The 9,996-nt window shown below is 39.8% G+C and overlaps 1 pseudogene; it reads left to right on the top strand.

Moving 5' to 3' along the window:
• Window positions 1-8,843: 8,843 nt before the first annotated feature.
• On the top strand, window positions 8,844-9,519 carry LOC100920706 (annotated as a pseudogene).
• Window positions 9,520-9,996: the final 477 nt, after the last annotated feature.

Here is a 9,996-nt window from a genome sequence, read left to right as displayed (position 1 = left end):
ACTTCAGGCAATTGAAGCCAGTTGTTGATCTGGAGGACAACCGGCCCACCTCCTGCCTGGATTCCCAGCTTCAGCTTCCCCTTCTTTCTAGTGAACAACTCTCTCATCCCCTCTTCTGTCCTCGAGGCAGAGCAAAAGAACAGCCTGGGAAAATACTCTATTTCATAGAAAGCAAAGTCTCCACTCAAACCTGCTTTCTTTGGGCTAAGGAGTCACTTCCTTATAATTCCTAAATTTCCCCTCTGGACTTTGTGCATCCCAGCTCGTTATAGTACAGTTTTGTGTTTTTCCCCTAGTTTTGTAATTTGCCACTTGTCTCGAGTTGTGTTTCCTGTGTGTGTGTGTGTGTATGTGTGTGTTTTCTGGAAGAGTCCCTGTAAACCAGGATGAGGTTAGACTGGAGCAGGCCTAGTACCCAAATCAGTTAATGGTTGTCCTTCATTCTCCCAAGATGGCCTTAGTGTGGCTGGGCCAGGGTGACTGACCTGAGTGACCTGATCACGGGGTGGGCGCGAGTCATCCACACAATGGCTCCACATTTGTGCTTTCCTTTTGAGCTTTCACCTTAGAGCAGAGCGCCACCTTTGAGGGGGGCCTGCCCAGTGGAGAAAGCTTCAGGAGGCTCCTCAGACACCCTAAGCTGGAGTCAAGGAGGCCCCAAATTGGGGAGAGTCAAGGAGGCCCCGAGCTGGGGAGAGTCAAGGAGAGGGACAGGACAGTCCCAATCCCATTCTCTGGGCTCCAAAGGCAAGGAGATAGAGACACCTAAGTTTTCGTTTCTTGGCTACTCTTCCCCTTGCTGTTAGGAAGGATCAATTAGAATGGCATTCTCTTGGCAGGTGGTAGTTCCTTTATAATATCTGCCCTGTCTTTTAACACATTTTTCTTTCAAAAAATCCTGAATCTTTCTGACTCCAAACTCTATAGAAATGTTCAGTGAATTCACATTTAAGATAGATAAGAGATTCTGTACAAACCAACCAATAAAAATACTGTTGTGTATACTCGTATATATATATATATATATATATATATATATATATATATATATATATATGTATATATGTATGTCATCGTATATATACGTGTGTATATATATATATATATATATATATATATATTTATATATAGATTGTCACTATTACACATGCTGGCAAAAAGTGTCCTGGATGTCTTTTCAGATATTTACTTTTGTAACAGTATTTATTGATGTAATTCCACCAGCAGCTTTAATTATATTGTAAGCTAAAAGATAGTAAACTAGATGGTTAAATGGTACAATCAGCCATAGCCATATCTAGTAGATAGATCTCTTTTTACTGTAACATAGAGTAGTAACATGTTCACTATATGATGATAAACAGTATTAAAGCTCAGTATTTTATGTATTTTTAGGATTTTTAAAGATTATTTCTTGCTTTGATGTGAGGATGGGCAAACACAACTAATAATATATTTTCTGCCTCTCTCCCCTCTCCTACCATTGATGAAACAAATTGGGCTACTGAAGGTCTCAATAGGCCTTATCAAATATGCTGATGAAATCCAAGAGAGAATGAATGGATGTATTAGGGAGGAAGTATCACAGCACTGTATTTTTATGGATTTTATGATAGTTTACATGTATTATGTATGTTAAATTTTAAATTGTGAAAACATGTATGTTTCCTAATTTTCTCTTTTGCTTCCATTTTTTCTTGGACATTTTGAGGCCGAGGCAACTAGTCTCATAAATCTGTGCGTGGAAACCTCTGAAACTAGAAAGAGTACAAAAAGGGAAAGCATTTGGGCACTTTTGCTCTCTGGGAGAGGGGTGGAAAGGGTATTTCTTGTCTCTTCTTATTGGCAGGGAGTAGAGAAAAACAGAAGGGGCTCCACATACTGCCCATATTTAAGCATAAGAACCAGGCAATGGCCCTAAACACATTTCTGAATTGCTTTTGGAAAAATACTAATAATTTCTAGAATATTTTTAGAAACCTTCCATTCTAACTCATGTTGCTACAGAGCTTGGTTTCTCTGGTTCAGGGTCATAGGTCGCATGGAGCTGATTGCTTCATATGCCTTGTGCTCTCCCAACCCTGCGTGGCTCCTCAGAGGCAACTCTCATAACTTAGGAAGATGGAGGCGTTTCCTCATCTGACCTCCTGCAAATAACTGCTCTTCCACGAACATCTCAAATTAGGTATTTCTGGCCATTTAACACCTCAGACACCACCAAAGGGCCACTCTCCTCAACCCACTTCCCTTACTGACTTAGAAGGAGATGACATGTCCAAACCTGTGACGTTTCCCACTCTTCAAACAACTGCCCAGTATGTCTGGCAAATGCAGCAAGCTGCAGACCATGCACACAATGGATTCATTCCTAACTCTCCAAGCTTCAGTTGATTTGCTTCCAGAGGTTTTCCTCAAGAAGCCAATTCTCCAGGATACATTGTTCAAAAAACTTAACCAGGTAATTATGACTACTAGACCATAGGAATCTACTTGCTGATTTCCAAGAACTCTAGAAATTTTTCCATCATCTTCCTAATTGAATAATGTTGGGAACCCCCTTTCCCTTACCAAAGCTTGGGTAGTAATAATCATAACTTCCTTTTTTGTTGTTACTGTTTTGAGCCACTGAACATGGAAATCCATCATATGAAGCAACTGCCACTTTTGGTGTTTGAATGAACCGTTGGATACAGATTAGGCCTAGTCTAAGGGCATTCCTTATGTCCCAAATATCATTGAACTTAAGGGTGAGATCATGAAAGACAAATCCTAGTTGGTTAAACTGTCCAAGCTTCCCACTTCCTGCTTGGCCACCAAAACAATTTGTAGTCTGTGAAATGATTCTGTTCAGCAGTGCCCGCTGTCCACATAATCGCCTGAAAACCAATTCCTTTCCTCCATTGGGAAGGTTTAGCCATTAGGGGGATGTCTGCCCCAGCCTGTAAAGACTTATTCTGGTGGAATAGGTGGATGAGGACCCTTTGTTTCACCAGCCACAAAGGCAGCCGAAGCAGGCTCTGGGAAGTGTTTAGAGCCTGGTCAGACATTGGAGATACCCAAGTTGTCTCCTCTGTCCTGGCCTTCATCAGTCACTTCCTTCTTTTGACTTTGATGACTTGGGAAGAAAGGGTGAGGCTGATGAATTTGTACAAGTCCGTCTCATTTCGGTCCAATCCGTGCAAAGTCAAGACACCACCCCATGATGTTACCGATCCTCTTTGTAAATGAAGGACAGCTGGCCACATAACCAGTCAACTGGACATCAGTCTGTTACCTTTTGCCTGTGAGCTCTTTGGGAGGAGATGGTTGTTTCTTAGCGGGAGACAGTTCTCCCCAAGTCATGTCGTTTAGCAATTATTCAGCTCCTACTGTATGCCAGGGACTGTGTTAAGTGCCAGGAATACAAAGAATGGGGTGGGAGAAACTCCCTATCCTAAAGGAGCTTACAGTCTCGTGGGGGAGACAACATGCAACTATATATACAAGCAACATTACATCTGTACACAGTAGAAATTGGGGATATTGGGGAAAAGGCATAAACATTAAGGGGAATGGAGAAGGCTTCTCATAGAAGGTGGGATTTCCACTGAGACTTAGGGGAGAGAGGAGGTTCCAAGGCCAGATACCATTGGCAGAGGTTCATGCTCCCCACCCTTTTAGGAAAATGCCCTTACAGTCATGACCAAGTCTTCTATCAATTATGGTAATCTCACAACTTTATCCCCTTGTTTCTATGCACTTTCCATATCTAGTCTCTTCTGGATTCTAGCCATCTCCCCCCTCTGGCTCCTTGAAGTCCTTCTATTTCCAAAATATTGTATGAGGAATGATTCATTCAGCTTCCATTGTGTCAGAAGTGACCCAGAAAGCACCTGAAGAAGAGTTCAATCACAAATGTTGCTTGAAATTCAACCACCTACATGCACGTCCCTGATTGGCTTTCACTACCTGTCCAGGACCAGTCTAGCCAGCATGTTGGTGGATGACAGAGGCAGCGGCACCCAAGTCCCTTCTATCAGCGCTCATTCCCACAGCAGTTTATTTCCTCAGTGAGTTCCTTTGTATTCTATGTATGTGTCCATATCATCCACGTCACTATATATACTGACATATGTATGCATTTGTATACATACACCCATATATGTGTATATACAAATCATACAAACACTTTCTTTCCTGATTGGAAAAAAATGAAGCCTACAAATAGAAAGATGAAATACTCTGTCTTCTTGAGGAGCTTACATCCTTACTGAGGGAAATGACATGAAGCTGCACGCCAGATGGAAAGTGGCCCTTCTAATGCCATTTCAGCTTGGATGACAATTCCATGGAAGCCAAGGAAGCCCAGCAGCAGGACAGATGGCACCTCATCTTATTAGAAGCCATGTCGCTGATGACTCACTACTTAATCTTTGCAGTTCAGGAGGTTTGGACCATGATGATGGGCAGGAGGAAATGGCCCAGAGGGTTGGGATGGATTGAAGGGCTTCCTTCGCTAGCTGCTTGCCCTGACCCTTAAATGCCTGCTGGAAGCTGGGCCAGATGGGCTGGGGTAGGAGAGAGGGAGGGATCATAGTCCATCCAAACAATATTTTCTGGAAAATCTTTTGTATTCAGTTAAAACTCTGCCTCTGAGTTTGGGCCCCATTCTGCCTTTTCTAGAGGGATCACTTGGCCTAGAGAGTCAAACAACGTGAGGAGCAAATCGCAAAGAGGTCACTCTGGTCCTGGGGTCAGGAGACTAGCTGTCCCAGAATGGGCTACTGTGGGATGTGCCAGGTCCTGTCTCATTCAAGCAGGATGACCAGTTATCAAGAACATTGTGGCGGGGATTCTGATTCGGTGATGAGCGGGCCTGGGTGGCCACTGAGGGGGCCCTTCCCAACCCAGGCTTCTGATAGTGCCGTCTCGGGATGAGTGTCATCATTCTTTGGAGCCTCAGAAGGTGGTGCCCCAGACTTATTACAGGGCAAATACTCACTGATCTTTCTTTCCTTCTCCACTATTCTTCCACCTTCACGCCTGTGACGCTGCTTCAGGATCTCCAAGGCCTAAGATTCTTCTTGGCTTCCTCCTTGAAGTACTTAAGGAGCACTTTATTCTCCAAGACAAACTGATGAGTGGAGACATACCTCTAATGGAGATTCATTTGTACGTTGAGCATATATACAAACATTAACATCACATGGTCTCTGTAAGTTGCCACAAAATTTTCTTTGTCCTTCATTTTGGCTTAAAAGAAATTTTTCTCATTTCCAGCTCTTGTGGCTATATTATTGCATCTAGCTTCATTGTCAAAATGCCTGATTTTTATTACTCTTCTCGCAAAGGAGATCTTGAGCAAGTTTTGCTTTCTGTCTTTCTGTTATCACCTTCAATGGCAAACACCCTTTTTATCAAACCCTAAAGGAAGCAGTGTCAGGTTCTCCACCACGAATTCACTTAGAAGCAAGGTGCTCCCTAATTAGGTCTAATTATTTACATTGGTGCGTGCTTTGTATAAAAGTTTGGATAGGTAACTTTTTACAGTGAATTCTCTGACCTCTATATTTTTCATGGATGTCTCCTAATCTTCCAGTGTTGTGTGTTACAGTTGCCATTACTTTTCTCCCTCATTTAAAAGGAAGTCAGCTTTTAATATTCACCTAGGACTTTGCAGTCAATTGCTTCATCTTTTAAATAATTTTTTTTCCTAAATTCCCTTTCGCCCCCTGTGACTTTTAAATCTCTCAAAAATTTGACTCATCATCATCTCCATACTTCATTATGCAGAGAAAAATGTGTGATGGAAGTAATCAATTATTTGTGAATTATGTGAAATTCTAAAACATCAAATTTCTGTGACCTTCCTTTCTCAGTATAATTGGAACCACTTTTTTTAGATCTCATCTTGACAAAGACTTTGATATGAAAAGATGACACAAGGCCTTTTTTTTTTTTTTTTGGCTTTTATCACATTTACTTTTTAAGATATATATATATCTTGGGATTTAGAAATGCAAATATTAGTCAAAGGTTTTCTCATTGAAGATAGGCAAAGAATGCATTAAGGAGGCACGCTTTCTCCTTTCTATCAAGAGAATGTTTTGAATGTTTTTTCAAAGTAATAGCTTCTTTATTTAGAATTTATTCTAAACTCCAACATGAATGACTTGAAATTAGCATAAAGCCATTGACATGACTTTCAAATCAATGATAGTAATACAGAGAATTCTATGTTATCTTAAAACACTAATTTCAATAGATCATAATTCCTTTTAAGGGATTTTAAAGTAGGATTGGGGACATATGCAAATTCAGTGTCTTAGAAGAATATTTTAATTTACTAAAATAAGCTCAGATGCATGGATTTATTAACCTCCCAACACAGGCTGTTTACCAATGAGAATTATAACTCCCAAGAAAAGCAAAAACCAAGATAATGTGTTTTTGGAAAATGACTTATAGTCGTATAGAAATCTGAATCCTATGTAATTTCATCTAAGTTATTCTGTAGCTTTAAGTCTTTTGGGAAGATTAATTTTTTTAATATAAAAAGTTTTTGCTTAAGGATGGCTATTTGGTTATTAGCTAATATAATTCTAAGGCTGTGCTTTTTACACTGGGAATAGCTCAATGATGTGAGTTATCCAAATTATGAAGACCGTAATCATTGAGGAGGAATTCTTCCTAGCATTTTATCTGGCTATTTAGGTGTGTAGGTGTCATACTCGACATTTCCAGTTGAGAAGTACTGAATCAGTGTCTGTAGGTCACCAAAAGCTTTTTACTAGAGGGATGAGGGTGTGGGAGAAGGGCATCTCTCAAGATTTTTTTAGTTTTAGTTTTTTTTATTGAAAATAAGCAAATTCATTTTAAACCTACAAATATTTATTATAGATCTCGTAAGATATTTATCAGTCTCTCTCTAGACATAGACTCACAATTTTTAGAAGGTTCATGTAGTGTTGAAAGCCGTGTGTGCCATATTTGTCTCAATTCTGACAACTGAATGGGAGTTGCTTCAGGCCAACTGAGACCTGGGAAAGACTTTAATTTTAAAAGGCCAAAGTTATCCACTGCATCCCTGGCCATCACCAGCCATTTTGACTTTTGTTTTGCCACTATATTTCGATGACTCGGGAGGAAAAGTGAGGCTGACTTTGTGCAGCTCTGCCTCATTTAAATCTAATTCATGAACAAGTCGAGACATCATCCTCATGATGTCAAGGGTCCTCATCAAGGACCAACACCACCCAAAACAATAAGCTAAAAAAGCTGTCCCAGTGGTTTTGGAAGCGTTGACAAAGCCCAATCGATCCTTTCAAGTACTGCAATTTACTCATGTTGACAACACAGTTTGCTTTTTTAAAAGTATCTTTATGATACCTAGCTTCAGTTTTCCCATGAATAAATGACTCTATGTGATAATGCAGAAACCCAATTAATTTACCTGTATGATCTGGTACAGGAACACATATAAGTTTAGGAATAAGACTATATTCTTAGTTCTAAATGGGCCGGTATTTGACAAGGATGCCCCCATCTCATCAGCCATACTGCAAGGCGTTTCCGAGTTTATCCACCAGTGATAGTTTTTATGGATCCTTTTCTTTTATGGTCCTTTTTGTCACGTACACGGGATGACTGGGCAGGATTAGGCACAAATGCCAAATATGAAAAATTGACCTTGCAATCTTATTGCTAGATACTTCACATAGCAGGTAGCAAAAGGAAAGTATCTGCTTATGCTCCTTCCAGCTTAATCCCATTTGGATAGTTTTCATTTTCATCCTTTTCTCAGAAACACTTTGTTGGGATATTATCATTCTTAGGCCCTCTTCAAACTACGTTTTCTGCCAGCTTTGGCTAAATAACTATAATCTGGGATCCTTCTTTTACCAAATTCCCCTTTTCTCTCATAATTCTAATATTCAATCAAAAAGTATCAAGATAAATATCAATATCATTAAAATAAACTAATTAGTTTCTAAAAATTCCCAGTGATGCAGAGCCAACTCTTGTCATCATCATGTGCTGGCAGCCTTGTTTAAGTATTCCTAGCATCACAAAGGTACCTACCCAGTTTATTAAATACTTTGTTTTTTTGCTGAGGCAATTGGAGTTAAGTGAGGATCACACAGCTAGGAAGTGTTAAGTGTCTGAGACCAGATTTGAACTCAGGTTTTCCTGACTTCAGGGCTGGTGTTCTATGCCCTTAAATTCTCTTAATGGTTGTAATAGGCACCAGTTGGCATTTGGACCTCTTTTGGAATATTTCTTCTTAACAGCACAGAAGTGAATGAAGATGATTCTTCAGACTCACAGCTCATTGGTGACAGGACTAGAAAAAGACTCTGACTCCAGCCAGTCTTCTTAAAGTATACATAAAACTTTCTGCATGATTAGAAACTGGGGTAGATATATTAAAATATAATTTGATCCTGGTAACACCCTGGAGGCGAATAGTTTAGATCCTCATCTTTTCTGACCTGGTCCACTAAGGTAGCCCTCTAGTCACTCTCCATCCAGCCTTTCTCCTCTTCACTTAGTTGTTCACACAGATGTCAAATGACAATCCTTAAAGCATAGACTATCCATTTCCCACTTTTGCTTGGGGAAACTCAATTGTGTCCCCTTTTCCTCTGGGATAAAATACAGATTATTCTGATGTTTAAGCCCTTCAGAATCTGCTGTCAATCTATGTTTTCATATATTTCTCATTATCCTCCACACCTCTCCACAAATTTGTTCTTTTTTTTTTAACTTTTTAAATTCTTTTCCTCTAATAGTATTTTCCCCAGCTACATGTCAAGACAATTTTTAGCATTGATTTCTGCAAAATTTGAGTTCCAAATTTTCTCCCTCCTTCACTCTGTTCTCCTTCATTCTTTCAAAAATATTAGGCAAATTCTTCCCTTGAGATGTTTTCTAGATAATCCTTTAAAATGGTGATGTATTCCCTTGATCCAAAGAACCCCACAAAATCATGCAAATCAAGGGGCTCAGATCTCCGAGTCCACTTCAAGAACACCCGTGAAACAGCCCAATCTATCAAGAACATGCATTTCCAAAAAGCTACCAAGTATTTGAAAGATGTCACCTTGAAGAAACAATATGTTCCCTTCTGCTGATAGAGTTGGCAGGTGTGCTCAGGCTAAGCAGTGGGGTTGGACACAGGGTCAGGGGCCCAATAAGAAAGCTGAGTTCTTGCTGCATATGCTTAAAAATGCAGAGAGTAATGCAGAACTGGAAGGTTTGGAAGAGGATTCTCTTATCATTGAGCATATCCATGTTATTGTCTCCCAAAATGCAACATCATTCTTATAGGGCTTGGTCAAATCTACTCATTCAAATCAAGCCACATTGAGATGATACTTATTGAAACTAAACCAGAAGAGGACACTGTTCAAAAGGAAAAGATATCTTAAAAGAAGCTGAAGAAACAAGTTTATGTCATGAAATAAATATGACAGTGCAAATTAAAGTGAAATGAAACTTTTTTTTTTAAATGATAGGTAATTTGACATAGGTTATACACGTAGTAGCATATAAAACATTTCCATATTAGTCACAGCTGTAAAAGAAGATACAAAAAGAAAACAAATACAAAAAAAATAAAGTGTAAGAAACAAAATCTCTGACCAAGCACTTCACTGACTCACTGCTGAATGCAGGGAAGATTTATTTTACATCCTTGCAAAAATACATGCTTAGGTGAGCAGATCCACCTTTGAAACTCCAAAGGCAGGTATGTCATTTCCTTTCCTGAAGCACAAGTCCCTCCCCTGAGTCCCCATTAATTGGATGTTACTGAAGTTACAGGACATGAATCTCCACTCCTCATCACATAGCCAGTTCCTGCTCCCGAGGAGCTTCCCTTCCAGAAGGAGGAAGGTAAGTGAGGAGGGCTAAAGGCAAAGGACAAAAGCTTCTTTTCAGATCTCAGGCCATCACCCCTAATTACAGAAATCAGTCCCTGCCGCCAAGGACCTTACATTCTAGTGGGAGAAGATA

Source organism: Sarcophilus harrisii, chromosome 1 (assembly GCF_902635505.1).
Source record: "Sarcophilus harrisii chromosome 1, mSarHar1.11, whole genome shotgun sequence".
Lineage (NCBI taxonomy): Eukaryota > Metazoa > Chordata > Mammalia > Dasyuromorphia > Dasyuridae > Sarcophilus > Sarcophilus harrisii.
This window is presented reverse-complemented; position numbering and strand designations above follow the sequence as displayed.